This window comes from Sinocyclocheilus grahami, unplaced genomic scaffold (genome assembly GCF_001515645.1).
Source record: "Sinocyclocheilus grahami isolate Dianchi unplaced genomic scaffold, SAMN03320097.WGS_v1.1 scaffold160.1, whole genome shotgun sequence".
Lineage (NCBI taxonomy): Eukaryota > Metazoa > Chordata > Actinopteri > Cypriniformes > Cyprinidae > Sinocyclocheilus > Sinocyclocheilus grahami.
In genome coordinates, this window is record NW_015505339.1 from 2,695,399 (window position 1) to 2,714,736 (window position 19,338).

The following is a 19,338-nucleotide window of genomic DNA, read 5'->3' on the forward strand; positions in this document are numbered from 1 at the left end:
AAGAGATTTATGGAAAAAAGGATAAGAAATGCAAAATAGTGGGGGGGGGGGGACTTTCTAGAAAGAAATGAACGCAATGAATCCCTAATTGAACAAAATCACTATAGTGAGAGAGACAGAGATAGAATGATATATAAAACAATAAATATATATGACCGATTTATAGATAGATTGATAGAATGTTGACAGAAATAATGGTAAATAGAATGATAGAATAATAGATAGCTAGAATGGGACATAGCATGATACATAGAAGATAAAACAATAGATTGAATGATAGAAAGACAAATTGATTGATAGAACGATAGAATGATAGAAAGAACAGTAGATAGAACAACAGAATGATAGATAGAATGACAGAACAAAACAAATATTGATAGAAAGAACAGTACATAGAACAGAAGGATGGATGGACAGATGGATGGAATGATAGAACGATAGAACAATAGATAGATAGATAGAACAATAGATAGATAGATAGATAGATAGATAGATAGATAGATAGATAGATAGATAGATAGATAGATAGATAGATAGATAGATAGATAGATGACATCATAGAAGTGAATAGAGGTCAATGTGTCAGAAACTGAGCCCAACAGTAAATTCGAGCTTTGGGTTCCTGATAAATGTTTACATGAGCCTCTGAAGGAATACTTAATGGCACTTGAAGCAGAGCATTGATCTGAGGAGAGCGCCTCTCAGGCCAGCTGGCATGGCTCAAACCGGACGGTCCAACCCCTGGAGCGAATTTTCTTGGAGTCTTCTCAAAAAGATGTCTCATGTCAATCTATCTCAGTTAAAACAGCCTCATTACCTAGTCTGGAGTTGCAGGAGGCTGGGAGGAAAATGTTAATTCAATGTCTTACCTTGGATTAGAAGAGAACGTGGAAGAGGTTATTGCCATCATCAGAGCATCCAACGAAACAGTGAGGAGAAAAGAGAGAGGAAGAGAGAAGGATACCAATTAGTAAATGGCAATAAATATATCTAATAGAAGGGAAAACATGGTGCTAATCGAGGCAGGATTCCTAAGCCCACGGCATTCTGATTACACATGCAAATGAAGGGTCGTTTAGTTTGTTGGGAAACAACCTTGGTCAGCCAACTTAGGATATGCTTGCAAAAAAAAAAAAAAAAACTTAAAAAATGAGATATGATGAATTCATATTTTACTTCAAAGGCAAAAAAAAAAAAAAAACTAAATGCATTAACTCACTTAAATGTATTAATCACTGTACAGCATATGGGATTATTAAAAGCTCTGTACAAGGTCATGTGTTAAGAGAATTTCCTTGATACAAGTAAAGCAGCATCTAAAGAAAGATGCGAGTTCAGCAGATCGAGTCCATGCTGAAAGCTTTTCGTCTATTTTCCTCGAGTGTCTATGAATTTAACATGGGTGCTGAGCTTTCTATGAGTTTTACATAGCACATCGCAGCACATGTTCACCGAAAATAGTCACTGCTCCAACCTCATGCAGAAACAAAACTTAAAAAATGAGATATGATGAATTCATATTTTACTTCAAAGGCAAAAAAAATAAATAAATAAATGCATTAACTCACTTAAATGTATTAATCACTGTACAGCATATGGGATTATTAAAAGCTCTGTACAAGGTCATGTGTTAAGAGAATTTCCTTGATACAAGTAAAGCAGCATCTAAAGAAAGATGCGAGTTCAGCAGATCGAGTCCATGCTGAAAGCTTTTCGTCTATTTTCCTCGAGTGTCTATGAATTTAACATGGGTGCTGAGCTTTCTATGAGTTTTACATAGCACATCGCAGCACATGTTCACCGAAAATAGTCACTGCTCCAACCTCATGCAGAAACAGCAGAGCCCAGAGCTCTCACTCCTCTCTGGTGGTCCTATTTCTATAGTGCAACTGAGTAAAAAGATGTTTCTTGTTCTAACATGTCATATTCCTGATTTCTGAAGGATCACGTGACACTGAAGACTGGAGTAATGGCTAATGCTAAAAATTCAGCTTTGCCACAGGAATAAATTACATTTTAAAAATACACTGTAACAGACTATTTTCATTTTGAAATATTTTCCAATCATTAACATTAATAAAACATTCCAATATTATTATTTCATTGCATGTTTAAAAAAATAAATAACGCTTTGGTAAGCATAAAGGGTCAAAAACATCACAAATCTTAACAAACCTAAACTTTTAAAGAGTAGTGTAAAAAATGGGGTAGGACCTGATTTTGTGCATTATAATTTAATCGAATCATGTCATATTACTGGTAAAACATTATTTAATTATTTATTTAGTTGTTTGTTTGTGCATGCAGCCTTGTTGATGTCAACTGACAAGAAAGGTTAAAGATGAAGCAGTTACTATTTTGTTTGATTGAAAATATTCACTCTTTTTCTTCTTCTTCTTTTAGAAATTGCATTCCTGTAGCTCAAACACTAAAGCATGGCGCTAGCCATGCCAAGGTCATGAGTTAATGTAAGAACTGATAAAATGTAGAGCTTGAATTGAATGTAAGTTGTTTTGGATACAAGCGTCTTCTGAATGAATGAATGTAAAAGAGTGAATAAGATATTCAATAAGATATATATTAAGAATAAGAATAAGCACTAATAAAAAAACACTTTTGATTAGGAAACACATGTTCACTATTAACTAATCAATAATCTCCTAATTTGCTGTTTGTTTATAGTAAATAAGGTAATTGTTGTACAGTAGTAGTTAGTGAATAGTGTTTCCTAATCTAATGTGTACCAAGTAATGTACAGTAAGACATGTCACCTCTCCTTTCTACATAAAAGGCACTGCAGAAATAGGTTACTAGTTAGCAAGAAATCAGGAAGACACAGTGAAAATAGTAAAAGAAACCAAAGAAGAAACATGTATTTAAGCTTAGACCAGAAGAAAAATCCTGGTGATTGCTTTGAGACATCACTATAAGGAAAAAGTACTCAGGACAATCAGCGTTGACCAGTGATACAAATTATCTGTTAATTATTGGCTGCAAACTAGGTCAAAAGTATGAAAATAGAAACAAGGGTTATTATGTATATATATATATATATATATATATATATATATATATATATATATATATATATATATACAGACAGACACAGAAGAGAAAAAAAATATTGTATATAGACTTTTTTTTTTTTTTTTTTTAAAGTTAAACTAAACAAAAATGAGAAATGTTGTCTTGGCAGCTAACTGAAGTTTTATTATTTTTTATTTCAGTTATCGTTTCTTTTATTTCAATTAACTTATTTAAAATGTTCTTTATCACTAGCACACTGGCTGTTTATTAGTACTTATAAAGCGCATATTAATGCCTTATTCTGCATGACCATATTTTAGGTCCCATAATCCTACTACCCCATACCTAAACTTAACAACTACCTTACTAACTATTAATAAGCAGCACATTAGACTTCTATTGAGGTAAAACTCTTATTTAATAGTGAATATATGTTCCCTTCTAAAGTGTTACCAAAAAAAATTATGCTGCCTAATATTTGTGTGGATACATTTTCAATATTATGTAATGCATAGAAAGTTCAAAAGATCAACTTTTGATCAGTTTAATGCATCTTTGATTAATATTTCTTAAAAAAAAAGAAATAAAAAAAGAAAATACTGACCCCAAACTTTTGAACAGTAGTGTATATTAAAAAACAAAAACGTTTTATGAAATGTTATTTATATTAAAGTTTTTAATTATATGAATTTATTAAAACATTAATAAATATTAGTAATAAAATAAATGTATTTTAAATAAAAACAATGTTTTGGCTAACATATCTATGTACTTTAATACAAAAATGTTATAACCTGAATTACACATATGTTCAAGGTCAATTCATATAAAATCCAATGAGAATCATGTGCTCACGAATTGGACAATTGTGATGATGTGTCTAATATTGTCTCCGTACTGATTCCTCCTCTCACAAAATTCAATCCAGACAGCAAATTCACAACCGAAACATGACTGAAGTGGTTCTTGATTCCCAACACTAGTCCAGCACCTCCAACCCCTCCAACCGGCACTCGTCCCCTTGCACACTAAGGTGGAAAAAAAATCCCCAAACCCCTGAGGATTAGCGAAACAGCCCTCTTCGTCATCAGAAAGAGGGATTTTAATTTCACACTGTTATCAGCGCAGACGCAGTGTCACCGCTTCAAAACCTTCACCGTGAACTCTGCGGTGAGCGGAGAGACACACAGCCGCTGACAGCACCAGTGCTCACTATAAAGGCAGTCAGAGAGACCCAGAGGGGAATCAAAGCCGAGAGATGCGTCTGCTCTTTCTGGCTCGCTCTGGAGCGAGAGAGATAGACAGCATGTTTTTTGCATAGGGTGGGTTTTCGCGACTCGTTCACACGCACGCAGATGCACGGCGCTCTTTATGGCTTCAGTAATTGAACTAACTGATGTGATCTTTCACAGGCCTGTGTGCGGGAATGAAACAGCAAGCCATGCAGAGGGCGACACAGTAATCCTCTGTAGGTCAAAGAACAGAGGCAATGGAAATGAGGATTCCTTATAATAGAATCCCAAACCATCGCTTGAAATTCAAGGATGCGTTTGTGCCGCGAATCAGGCAGCAGAAAGCCGCCATATGGACTAACATAAGCAAAGCTGCTTTTAAATGTCTCTGTCTGTCTGTCTGTCTCTCTCAGGCTCGTCCATCAAACGCAGCTTTAGACCAAGAGATGCGACCACCAGAGGGAGTTTTGAAGTTCGTTTGAAGAATTTTAGCAGGGTTTTTAAAGACCGGTGATCGTGCGGTTAATTTCACCTCAGAACTTGTTCTCGGGAGCGCCTTCGTAAAAACATTCCCATTTCCTGTGTCGGTTGCCAGGGCTTTGTGGAACTCTGAAAGCTATTGCTCAGGTGTCTCCTGGAGCTGTTAAGAAGACAAAGAAATCTCTACCTTTCTTTCTCTCTCAGAAAGTTCTGGACTCTAATCGGCTTGAAGTAGTGATGCACAGATGAAGATATTTGGGCTAACACTTCAAAATTGAGTTGGCTTCTAACTAATGCAATTATAAATCTAAGTTCAGAATTCCCACCAGTGAATGTCCATGACTTTTCCAGTCATTTGCCAAAAAAATTTAAAAACGTCAAAACACAGTCAAACCAAAATTTATTCAGACACCTTCAACAATTCTCACATTATCATAGTTTATTCGCTATAGTTTAGAAAACGGTAATACAATTTGACAAGAACTTCAAATTCATCTTGACAATGTCAGATAGAACTTTGATAGAAAGGTATGAAATAAATTAGGTTAAATAACTGTCAAATGTAAAATTTAAGTACACAATTAGATAATACCAATTTAGGCCAACCAATTACCAAGCAATGCTTAATTTAGTTTAATCTGTGGTGTAAAAAGTTCGCATTAGCAATTAAAGAAAAACACTTAAGCAAAACATGGTCAGGTCAAAATGTCTGAATAATTTTTGGTCCCAAATTTGTAATTTTACTGGAAGTCCACTGTATGAAGAATTTTTGGGTATGTGACAGTTTACTTTATTTTGCTATCCTCACTTGTGTAAATTAACTAAAGTGTCCTGCACCCACTAGTAAAAAAATATAAAAAATTATATATGGTGTCTGAATAATTTTTGATTTGATATATATATATATATATATATATAATTTTTATATAATTAAAATGAATTAAATATTACAATTAAAAAAAAAACATTATATAGAGACTGCAGAGAAGGACTGCCATATGTATCAAGAACCAATTTAAACAATTATATTTATTTGTGCACAGCGATTTAAACAATTATATGCTCATGCTCCATCAGCTTCATTCTATATTTGGCAAAGCTGCTTCAACACATTATCATTTCGGTCCCGGAGTCCTGTAGTTTGGCATTCAGGATGAGAACTCAGGGGCCTTGAGAGGGCTACTTTTAATCAGGCAGTTTGTGTGGTACTCCAGCTGGTAGCACATGAGCTGCGTGGCTAAACCAAACGCAGGCACTGAGATGGTCCATCCACCCGGCGATCGCTGATGAGCAAAGCAACCTGGTCATTAGCTCTGATTGGCTGCCACGCCTTCACGCAAAAAAGCTGGGAAAGCTGCTTTTCAAGCCCCAAAACACAGGTGCACCACAGATAGATTGGTTCTCTTTCTCTCGATCCATCTGCCCTCTCCCTCTCTCTGAAAATGGGAAATAGATGAGGAGATGCTTCCTGAATAGTTTATCAGAGGCATGAATTGGCATCCATTGCAATCTCAGCAACAATCAGCAGTTCTTCCAAGCACAACGTCCTCATGGCTTTAACCAAACAAAACGTGACAAGTTTTAAGCGCCAAGTAATTTACCTGTACTCTTTGAAAGCTAAAGAAGCCCATTTTCAGCTCAAAAAAGAAAGAAAAAAAGAATTACCGGATTAAGTTAAAATGTACAGTCATGTTGTAAGACAAAATCACAACTGTGAGATATAAAGTTGCAAAACATTTTAAGCTATGAAAGTAACCGTGAAGAGATTTAACAGTAACACTTTAGTATAGAGACCAATTCTCACTATTAATTAGTTGCTTATAAGCATGCCTATTATGAACATATTGGCTGTTTATACTTATAAAACACATATTCTGCATGACCATATTCTACATCCCCAATAGCTCAACTTAACAACTACCTTACCAACTATTAATAAGCAGGAAATTAGGAAATTGAGGCAAAAGTCATAGTTAATGGTTTGCTAATCGTGAGAAATGGACCTTAAAATAAAGTGTGACCAATTTAATTTATTTACTTAAAATAATTATAAAATCACAACAACAGGTAATAAAGTTTTTGAGAAATTAAATCAGTTTATGTTAATCTGAGATGTAAAAGGGCTTCCAGAAAATACAGCGATAAGCTGTGTTCCAATCAACTTCTTATTTGGAAAAAATGCAATAAAATAGCACCAGAAATCAGACTTTAAGCTTGAAAAAGTGTGCAATTCCAGTTTGTCCAGTTGAAAATATGTGCCATCATATTCACATGGACAGAGCGAGTTTCACCAGTAATACAGTATTAAACTAGAAATGCATCAATAACTTCCTACATTAGATAAATAAAACCTGTCAAGAGTGGTGTGTTAAACGCAGACTGTATCTTTTTATAACTGCACACCAAAATACAGACCAAAACCCCCCAAAAATGAATGCAATATTATGCACTACAACTGTCAAAAGAATAAATGCATGTAAATGCACATGTGATCCCTGGTTAGGACAAAACTGCAGATTAACATGGAAGGATTTATCACTTTATTCTGGTTTTATTGATGCTAAGGCGAGCGCACGGCTTCATCTCATACAGGTGGCATCGTCGTACATAAATTACTGTGCATCTCTGCTTATGACTCATCTCAAATGGCATCCATTAAGTAAATCAGGTTTAGTAAGAGCAGACTGTTGTATACTAGTCCCTCTCTGATTTAGTGCATCCATATATGATCTAATTAAGTGATTAATGCAAACTGAATCTATCAGTGTGGACACAGCATTGATCATGGTACTAAAACATGCATGTGCTGAGCAATCGGTGTCCAAATGTAGTTCTTCAAGTAGGGAGTGTCATAAAATAACAAACACAAGTGAAAATGTTCTTTCACTGTGGCTCCATGAAGGAAAAATGCATAACTTCTCTAAAGCATTCTAATTAACAGAATCTCCAGAGGAGGCGAATTATCAGTTATTAAAGCTCTAAAATCAATAAACAAAACATACACTGGACATAGGAACACACATAAGCTCCATTAACAAAGCTGCATGCTAAGCTTCACCGTCCTCTGCTTTAATTGGCTTATTAGTTTTGCTCTTCTATCCGTTTAGCCTGATTGGCCCTGTTTTAAAAGCAGGAGGGTGAAAACAAATGCAAACAGGCCAGTAACGGGGTCTATAACTTCAGTGGCGTTCCCGGCACAATGTTAATCAGTCCTTTGGGCTAAAATAAGGTTCCAGGTGGTGTGGAACACAGTGACCTCTACAAAGTTCAGCTTTCCTAATGAGGGCATTTTAATCTCTTAACCACGGCAGTGAATATTTTAACATGCTCCCACACTCTCTCCTCCTATCTGTCTGACGGCATACATTCAGGATACGGCACGAGGTGAAACGGATATGCATTTTTGATTAAGCTGTGTGTAATATTTATCGAGTTATGGCGAGTATGAATCATTTTAATTGTGCTGGTGCTCTGCAGGGCATGTCTAAATAAGGGATACTCTTACAACGGCTCCATCTCTGAATTATACTTTCTTCGTCTCTCCCTCGCTACTCATCCCTCACTCGCTCTCTGCCTCACTAGGCCAGAGAGAGAAATAAAGAAAGATGTATAGCATAGTATTACTGGGCTTATTAGGCAAAAGCAAACAGCAAATAAAAGCTAATGATTGTTAGTGATGTGCTATAAGGACTGCGCTCCACAGGGTCGGCCGAAGCTTTACCCTTGCCATGGGCGGCACTTCTACCTACATACTAGTGTAAACTAAAGAGAGAGAGATTGAAAAAGCCATAAAAACTGCATTAGGGAAAGGAAAAGTCTGGATAATTTGCAATTAATTTATGCTAGAGTAAACAGTTATTTTATTTTGCTCTCTAAATCTTTAACAAAACCGTACAATCAGGAAACCAACAATTTCTCTAGAAAACACAGTGTGCAATAAATAATAATAATAATAAAAAAAGATGAAAATAACCCTAAATCCAGAAGCTTGCAATTTGCAGATTCTACATAGTGTCTATTTTCGGCTCATTAAAAAATTGGGCATCACTTTTACGTTCAGAGATTTCATCGTAACCATCAGCGTTGATTGAATATGTCATTGCACGACTCTGCTCATCATTAATAACGCCATTAAGAGCCTCCGCCGAGATCAAACAATGGCAGAGAGCCTAACCGCGTCTTAATCAGCAATATTAAGCATATTCACAAATATGCAAATATTCAAATTTAGTCCGTGGCATTATTTGTATACATAATTGCCATTTCCAAATGATGATAAACACTGGATGTGGCATTTTCTTGCAAGACAAATTGTTTTGATAAGTTATTATTGTGTGCTGAAATGAGAAAACAGAGGCTTAATGCTGCTTGTTTGTTGATTTATGAAAATCCCAAAGAAAAGTCATGTTTTTTTCATGAAGTGCTGGGATATTGGGTTGAGTGCAGGTCGGGAGTAATACCAAATGTGCCGGGAAGCAATTGATGCTAATTTAGAATATCACTAATTTGAAAATACACCATGAAGCTAATCGAAATTCTATCTTGGGAGAGGAGGGAGGGGGAAAAAGAGCGGAAAATAAATACACAACTGTCTCGTTTGATCCAGTTTCAGGAAAAGGCAACGGAGCAGTCACCGAGAGAAAAAGGACCAAATCATTACCCTCTAAGTTGAAAATAAACTTTTTACTGCCTCAGCAGCGCCAGGCTTTATGGAGATTTTATAGATGTTTCCCGCATACTAATGAGCAGAAGCTGATGATTCGATGGCCATCACTGAAATTCAAAAAGATTTATTGGTAAACACTATCGCGTAATAAAATAAATCCATACGGAATGTGAGTCCCGCGACACGTCCGTCTTCTCGCTGGAACTGAACCTTTTTCAGGCTGCTGAGGAACAAATCTGTGATCGAAGAACATTTTGTGATCGCAATCCCTTAAACGTTCGTCGTTTTATGAAAGACAAAAGGGAGAAGCATATTATAAATAGAAAATTACAGATATAGAAGGGGAAAGAGGCTGAAGAACATTAGTTACTCCTGTGTTCCGTCCTCAAGCAAATGACAGGAAAGAGCTAGCCAAGGTCAGGCCAATAGATGGAAGGTTAAAAGGGAACTGTGGGGGATGGGAGAGCTGATAAAACCTCAAACCGATCCCACATCAGCAGCTAAAGGCTTTACTGCCAGGAATTCTTGATGGACAATGACATCTTTATAATTACCTCTTTTGAAATTACTTAAAATCCAATTTCATTCAGTCAGTAAACAATTCAGCTTGAAGATCAGGAATAAATAGTAATTAAAGCAGTAATGGATAAATAAACAAAATATTAATAAATAAATGGAAATAAATTAGACAAAGCAGTCATTTATTACTTAGCTTCTAATTTTGAATTTTGATTACAGTGTGTCACAATTCAACGTGCCAACGTACTAATCCGCAATGAAATAAAGTAAATAAGGATGAATAAAAAGTGCTACGTGCCAGATTGGAAAACACATATTCTAATGGAAATGAATGACGAATGAATAACATGGATGGTTGACTGTATTCTCCACCTCCGCAGACCCAAAGATCCAGCAACGGTGGAAAGATGGAAGACGAAATGTGTGTGACGCAGTCAAGGGCATGTCAGACAAAGAAATAAAAGAAAACGAACAAACAACACGCAGTGTCCTGTGCAGAAAGATTCACAAACATAAAGCCAGCCTATTGTTGCTTTTCATAAACTTTGTTTCTCGCTCTACAATGCTCTGTGGGAAGGCTTGGCATTTTTATGCGAAACGTGTCAAATTGATTGTGCAGATATTTGTCAGAAAGCGACGAATGAGAATACTTATTAGACACAGAGGGCCGCGATCCATGCTGACTCATCATTATGTGGGAAATACACAAATTTTCAGGAGTAACTGTCAAGCGGCAGAACCGGAATGGGACGGGACATCCTCCTCGATATTTCCCCGAACAGGTTCAGCAAACACAAACTAACCTCTGGGTTTGCTGCTGTTCGTGAGGGCTTAGCGGGATATTTACCCTCTTAAATTGCACATTCTAGATGCAAACTAAATTGTTTACTCAAACAGACGAGACTCTGAACTACTGAATAGAGCTGGAATGAGATTATCCCTCTTTCGGTCCTTCGATGCTTTACTTGCACGCTCACGTAAGCAGGTCCTGTTTTTTCTCTCTGTCGCTTTTCTCCTTGCTGTCGCTTCACTCGGTGTTCCCAATGACACCTCACAGGGATTGTGAGGCTTCTCTGGAGCTCGACTACAGTCAAAGAGCTTCAACAAACACAAAACCAACCAAGTTTGTTGGCTCAAAGTCCCTATTTCGGGTCGTAAGGTGTAAGTGGCAGCACATACTGTAAGGATCTGCATGGCAGGAGAAGCTCTCTGTCAAGTTTGGCTTCCTATATGACTCATCTGGCTTTTCAATGGGAGAAGGGAGGAATTTTTGACCTGTTGACCTTGGCCAATTAAGATTTTCCTTTTGGATGCGTATAACAAAAAGTCTGGCTGTAAACTGACAGTATTCACATCTCTGTCTGTACTTACATCCAACATATCTGTCTTATTAACCGGCCTGAGATTTCCCCCAGAGCAAGCGCACACCACAAATTACCCGGTTCCTCCTCAGAACCACCACTCCAAATTATATTGTGACACACAGCATGACACATTGATGGCAAAGTGCGTTCCAAGAACAAAAACCCACAGCGTCCTCCTCGGAACAATGTCACGACACAGTTACATAAAAGTTTACCTTCTTTTCCGGGACAACCTCCTACCCCTCAACACCCCATTGTGTCTCCTTTTGTTCCAATAATCACTTGGAAGCTCTCTTCGGCTGGTGCTGAATCATGCAGTCCCACACACAGAGATGCTCATGCGCTCCTTCACCAGAGAAGCTCTCCAGCTCCTATATTCAAAGCAACCAACCTACTGATATTGTCAAAAGGTCGTACATTTCAATCTGTTCTTAGGCATGTACGTGTGGTAAAAATACCCTACTTGGTGAAATGAGGACAATACAAAACTACATGTTGAATCAGCATTCGGCGTCCCAGGAAGAAATGTTTTCACAGGCCTCACGTTCTGTAAATTATTAGACTTTGAGTGAGGCTTTATTTGGTTTCAAAAAGGAAAGGTGTCTAAACAGTTTAGCAGAAAAAAGTGAGCATATTGGTTCATGTAAAGGTTCTTAAAGGGTCATGACACCACTGTTTCAGCACTGGTTAGTTCTCACCACGGTTTTAAAAAAACGCTAAAAAAGTGGGCGTGGTGCGCTGTGGAGTGGAGGGGGAAGAGGGGAGACAGACAACACACACAGCTTCGGGTTCAGACAGTTTAATTTCGGTCCCAAGTTAAAAACACAAATAAAAACACAGCCATTTGCACTCTGCATCGAAAACATATATATGAATGCACTGTTGCACCTCTGATAACTTTTTAATGCTTATTCTGCGGCGTTTATATAAGCCTTTTGACGGGTTGTGTCAAGGAGCTGTAAAAACGGTTACACTCACTAAGTGAATGAATCGCGTTCGTTGCCGAACTCTTATTACAAAGCAAAAACAAACACACTCTTTCGATCCATGAACGTTTCTTTCAGTTAATGTGCGCTGAAGCATCTGTCATAGCAAATCAGCACATGCTGTTGTGAATAATTAAGTGAAGCGTCTTCTCATCGGATAAGAACACGCAGTCTCATGAATAATTTAATAGACACCGAAGCGACATCGATGTACTATCGTCCTTTGCCACATCACAAATTGTGACGTCAACACGATGTAGATTTTAAACCCGGAAGATGAAAATAGCACAAACACAAAAAAATTTACCAGTTTTCTCACATGAAAGCTAATGGTGAAAAAGTATTAAAGTATCAAATAAGTTGTTTTCTTTTGCATTTTTTAAATAAAAAATTTATTTGAATATATAATTAAAATGCAATTATAAATAATTCATATAAATTACATTTCCACAATGGCGTCAGTAATATAATAATCTCAAGATGCATATCACTAATCAGACTAATTTTTAAACGAAAGTCATTCACAAAAACAATACTTTTTGCACCAGTGGTTTTTACAAACCATACAGAATAAAAAATAAATAAAAAATAAATAATAATAATAATAGTTTTACTTTTTTACTTGTATTTTTCTTGGAACTACATCTGAAAAAATGCGGTCGTCTTATATTCAGGGTCTAGACTTTGACATGTCAATAATACACCCACAACAATAGGTGGCGCCAAATACGCCTAAAACGAGTGTGCCATGAAATACGTAAATGCGTGTTGTAAAAATCGCGACCAAATTTAAACTTACTGTCTTAAAACGTAAGAAAGTACCCAGATTTGAAGATTACAGTACGATTTAACTTCTACTGTTAATAAGATGTTGGTAGGCTACTATTAGATGGATAGCCTAAATGTCCTAATTCAGATGGGCTACCTGTTTTTTTTTAATAGTATATCAAAAAGTGTATATTTTTTAAATGTGATTGTTGGTACAGTTTACCAGTTTTTACCATACTTTCAAAACAAAAATTAAAATAGGAAAAATATGCAATATGAAAATAATTGAAGACAAAATGTGTTTTACTGAGAAAAAAAAACAAGATTTGGTTTTTAAAAAGCCTTTTTCCAAAAGGTTAATCTGGAAAAAAGGGGGGTCATCTTATATTCGGGCCAATACGGTACTCTTTTTTTTTGCACACGTTCACTAATGATGTAGCTGGAAAACCAAACTAAGAGAAAAATAAGCATAAACAGCTGTATATCTCAATTTGTTATTTATTTATTTATTTGTATATATGTGCCAAACTATTTAAATTTATCTAACAAACTATGCTTTTTGAGAGAATATTTTTCAAGGATAAAAAGGTCTTTTTCACAATATTCTGAGAATAACCCCTGAAGAACCTTGACATGTGGAAATTTCCCATTGCACAAAAACTTCCTTATAGTGGGAAAAAAAAGTTCTTTAAAAAGATAAAGATAAAATATTTCAAGAAACTTTAAATTAAAGAATCTTTTTGGGAAGCAGACATGACTCTTCAGTGGCATTGAGGTGAAAATCTCTTATTGTTTCTTTCTGGCACCTTTATTTGTGGTAAAGGTGCCATTAAGGTGAAGCTGATAAAGGGTTAGTGCGCTCGCACTCATTTGGATGACACAAGTTAGATCCTGACAATAAAAGACTGATACACCACAGCTAATTTTCCAATCCACATTTGCATTTCAGTCCTTCACTTCTACAGCCTTTGTCACTCCGTCCTTCGCTCCAGTCCTTTCCCCGTATCAGGCCGAGCTCCCTGAGGATGCTGGGATTGAATGGCGTGATAAGGTTAACGGGAGAAAGTGTTCCCATTCCTTAACACCCCATTGCCTTTCTTCTCCCTCCTCCTAAAGTTCAGTAATGGGAGGCCGCTAACCCAGTTACCCATGTTGCTCTGCTGTACAGCTAAAGGCTAAAGCAAGAGCAGCGGACACATTAATAGCAAAAAATAGCTCTCCGGGGACACAGCTGGTGAGAATCTCTCTCCTACGCCATACTCTGCTGGAGTTTTCAAAAAGCTTTATCATGTCCCTGCCTTATTCATCTGGATGTCTGGGCCTGGCAAACGCTACCTCCCACATAACTCTTAGCAGATTACAGTTGACCGCAGGGTCAGGAGGAGGGGGAGATCTCCCTCACTTTCCCTGGACAGACAAATTAAGTGACACAATGTGAAAAAGGTGGATTGGATGGATATCTTGACGTATGACCTTTAGATGGACAAAGCGACTCTCCAAAGCTTATCGTTCGTTTTCAGGACCTTTGGGAGTTTACAACCTGGCTAATATCACACATGAGCTTTGTCTGTGTTTTTAATAATGCTTGATGTCACGTCAAGACGTATTGCTTCTTATACAGCCAACCAAACGAACAGACTGATTTCTAATTTCAGTCGTCGTAGTCTAAAAATCACTCTGCACTCATTACGAACAGCTTTCAAAAATCATTCATCACAACGTGACTGATTTCTATTACCTCCGATATCAGTAAAAGGCTCGGCAGGTAGTTGATGTGGATGTCAGGCTAGTCTCGGTCCTTCATGGGGTGCGAAGACTACAGTGAGGAGAGACAGCCATAAGCGCAGTTAATTATACTTTCAGATCTCTGCTGAAGAAAAGCAGGGAGAAGACAAGTGATGACTCTGGCCAGTCTCCAGATCAACCTCTCACTTCACCCAAAACTCTGCTGTCACTTTCGTTTCCATCACTTTCACCGCCAGGCCGTGAGGCTTTAACTAGTTCTTCACCAAGCTGACTGTAACTACGTGCAAAATGCAAATGCAAAATGTTGTCAAAGTCTGATCTTTTCAAATTGTAGTACCTGAAGCACCACTTAACATATATGGATAGACAATTAAGCAGATACTGTGGCCTCCAAAAGATTTGGACACTTAAGTCACACTACAAAAATGTAGCATCTGTTTTAAACAAAGACAGACAATTTTCAAGCTTGTTAGGTTTGATAAACAGATACAGTAGGCCTGCGCGATTAGTCATATTTTAATCACGATTTTTGTTTCTCGATTAATTAAGCATAATCGTCTGTGTTATTATCCCTCTGATTATTTATCCCAAAAACATATTTTTCATTTTTGCTATCTTGCATTGGTTTCTAACCTCCACAAGCTTTCATGCTTGGGGTTGCCAAATGCAAAGAGTTTAAAATCTCCCAATTGGAACTTTTCTCCAAAATGGATACATTTTCTGCCCAGTGTTTAACTTGCCCTTCCCAAACTGGCAACCATGTGCACCTGCTCTTTCTGGGCTGCAAAACAACACAGATGATCGGAAAATGCCAACAAACATGTATACTAGAGTTTAACGATCTCCATTGTGATATTCTGTGATAATCAGCCAGTCTGTGTTTCTTCATAATGCCGCTTGTGCTATTTTCTGTGAATAAAACTGCAAGCAAGCCTACTCAGTAATGAACTATAATAAATCCAAACATGACTCCTGACTACTTAAGGCTGACCAAATAAGTCTTTCTTGTTGTTTTAATAGAAAAACATGAACATAATTTGGAATTATTGAAATTGATATTAGAAATTTCACCGTTTTGAGAGAAACTTCTTAAGCTTACCAATTTTTCTCTTGTGATTTTGTGAGATTTTTGAGAAAAATAATCATGATTTAATAGTTTAACCATTATCCTGTAGCCCTAAGATACAGACATTTGCTTTGATATCTAGTGTCTAATACATAGACATTCAGACATTTTTAAGTTTCCAAAATTTTCAGGGGATCACTGTACATAGTTGTTATTTGACAGTGGTGAGAAAACATTTGAAACACAGCTTTTGTTAGCCATTCAGCCAATCTCTTCCTGGCAGCATTTCAGGACTGAATGCTCCATTTACCTTTCCATCAACCCTCAACTCTGAGCTGATGTTTGTGCCAAATGTGCCAATAGTGACTGAACACACACACACCCGCATTACAGCGATGGAAGCAAAGCTGTGTGTGAACGTCTGCATGATGTGTCCTCACATTCCCTGAGCATCGCGATTCCTCTAGCTCCACATTGACTCAAGTTATTTAAAGAATAGAGGGAGGGAGAGATAGAGAGTGTGGAGATTTTTTATCGTGCGCTTTAAGTGAAGGAGATTTTGGAGATGGAGCCAAAAGCTTGTGCGTGTTCCTTGCGTCACAGCGAAACCTCTGAACTCACAGGAACAAGACAAAATGAGCTGAATGATCAACGATACAAACTATTTATCTCTCTATGTCTCATATATAACCAAGGAAAAATTAACTATATTTAGAAGTCTGTACAAAGGCAACCATGGCTATTTACCATTGCTCATAATTAGTGCTACAAATGATGATAATACCTCATATCAATGAGTGTCATGTCACATTGCTAATTCTATTCCTAGCAACACCATAGCAATGACCAGAATCCTTCAACCTCATAGCAATGCGCTAAAAAAACACTTGGAACCCTTTTCTTTTATTATAAGTGGGACAGTAAAAAAAAGACAGAAAATGGTAGATATAACAGGATCAGAAAAGTACTTGCCTCACCCACATGAGCACTTCAACTTAACACGTCAAATGAGCCTGAATGAAATACAGAGCTAATAAAGGTTATAGAGCAATCACTTGCTTATTAATGAGAAAAGTCGTACTAAATGTTTAAACACTGTCAACAAATAAAGCAAGCAAATTTCCTAATTTCCACAGCCATTTGCGCAATGAATGTTTATTATGTAAAAAAGAGCCACGAGGCGAATATTTGTCATCAGAAAATACTAGAAGTCCTTGTCGCAAGCTGCTCTGAGTGGGTGTGTGTTTTCGGTGTGATCCGGCCGCGTAGGAGTGCACAGCATAAATGCATAATAAACAAAATTCAAACAGGCACCCAGACGAGACTGAGCCGTTCATTTCTCATGCCTACCGCTTTACTGCTGCCAGCGGGACGCCACGCTTTACCATTCTAATGACACTAAACCAAAACTGGCCACCGCCGCTTCAGTGAAAGCTAGAAAAACAGGAAAAGCAGAAACAATGAAACTATTGGCTATTGGAGGATTGAACTAAAGCTGGTGTTGCCACATTTAGTTTTCATGCAGACACACACAAATACATTCAGGCTGCAAAGTGCTTAATTATGCAATACATGTATTAATTTGGCACACAGAACAATATATCTAGAAGAATTTCTGTAAAAATGAGGATGTTGACTTGAATTCATTCACAGCAGGACGTTATTAAGCCCAGTACCCCCTAACCCCAGTCCTTTTCAAGTCTGGCCGGAATAAACACAGTAAGCACATCTTTTAATAGTCCTGACACCCAAACGGCCGTGTCCGTGATGCGCTCTTAAATGTTTATATCCGCGGGAGCAATTAAAATCCCCCTCTTCTCATCTCACAATATAGGGGCTAATGAATTAAGCAGTTTCCTCACAGAATCAAGGCCGCTGGAGATTGCCAGTTGCCGGCTGAAGACAACATGTACAGTAATTGCTGCCTTAAAAAATGGTGCAACACTCACTTTGTGATACTTATGAAATCCAAAGTTTTGTCATGAAACTCTAGATGGCACAGTCTGATAGCTCTAAATCAATCTGACAATATGACATCATTATCCCGTGGCACAGCTGACTGGTTCTTTTTGTATCAGCACACAATGAGTTTGCTATTCAAAATTCAAATACTTGACTAGTGCTTGTTGTAGCAGTTTGCAGCTTGCTTCAGAAATCCTCCACCTTCCCCAGCTCCACCTGTATAGATCTGCTACAGGGTGATTCATGCATGCTATATATGGGGGTTATTTTAGATATATTTGCAGCAGCAGTATTTCTTACATGCTCACAGCAGCATGTTGTATATGTATTGGCAGTAGCAAGTCTCGGTATTTGCTCTGCCGCAGCAGCGTAGCAGATCTATTCCACCAAGTCCAAACATTGCCATGTACATTATCATGCTAAACCCTCCCAGAGTTGTCATGATAGAACTATAGTTGTACTACAGTGACAATACAGTAAAATGGACAAATATGCCAAATTAATTTTTGCATCTCCTGCAAATGACTGGAACAAATGGAAACTTTTATATGTTCTCTTGTTTTATATAATTAACCTTAAATTCTCCTCATAACTGGCCTACAAAAACAATCCTAATAAAAACACTGCATATCATTGAAACAGGTTTCAAAAGTGCAAACTAAAACTGTATCCATCAGCCCTAATCCATTGGGCCACTTAAAAGTGCAACCTTTGTATCTACTGCCAGTTTTGGCTAGTAAACTATCATTAAAACATGCTGAAGCATGTCTTTAATTGTCATTCATAAATTCCCTTCATGGGTGCCTGGTTTAATGAAAACTGGGCAGAATGCACTTCTCTGAAGAACTGTGCTCTCCCCAGGCTCACAGCACACCCACCTATCCGTGAGCAAGAAGTGGATGCTGCTGGAGGTGCTGAGATTGCACTCCACTGATATTTCGAGAAAGGCCTGTGAAATTAGACCAAGAGAGTGCAAGCTTTGGTCAGCAGAGTGGTGTAGGGCGTATGCTTAGAAAGTTCACCTCTAATAAAATGAGGTGTCAAGCAGCTGTGCTTTGTTGTAACCTAATAAAAAAAGCTGTTATGAGTACTGTGTTTCTTTAGAAAAAATATCCAACCAATATTAAAACTTTGAACATCAGGAACATTTGCTGTTTTTGTTACTCTGCAAATTAGCTATCTATGGTGACCTAGTAGTGCAAAACACAACAAAGTCTCCAGAACACAATGAAATCACCACAACACGTTGCATAGGATCTATAATTTCATTGTGCTGTGCTAATTTCATTGTGTTGGCTTGTTTCCACTGTGTAATACTAATTCCGTTATGTTGCAGCTTGTTTCCATTGTGTTGTACTAATTTTGTTGTGTTGCAGCTTGTTTCCATTGTATTGTCCTAATTTTGTTGCGTTGCGACTTATTTCCATTGTGTTGTGGCTCATTTCCCTTGTATTGTGCTAATTTCATTGTATAAGAGACTTATTTCCATTGTGTTGAGCTAATTTTGTTGTTTTGCAGCTTG

General features: G+C 37.3%; 1 protein-coding gene across 4 annotated transcripts in view; it reads right to left on the reverse strand.

Annotated features, from left to right (window-relative positions):
- Nucleotides 1-19,338, reverse strand: part of LOC107592869 (calmodulin-binding transcription activator 1) — a 169,691-nt gene that overhangs the window by 74,810 nt on the left and 75,543 nt on the right. Inside the window, exon 5 of one of the 4 annotated variants that reach the window (XM_016282448.1) lies at nt 822-869. The exons of the other annotated variants lie outside the window; for them this stretch is intronic. The gene's annotated coding sequence lies outside the window, so the exon portion shown is untranslated. Of the gene's footprint in view, nt 1-821; nt 870-19,338 lie in introns of those variants that run through there. 4 annotated transcript variants of the gene reach the window in all.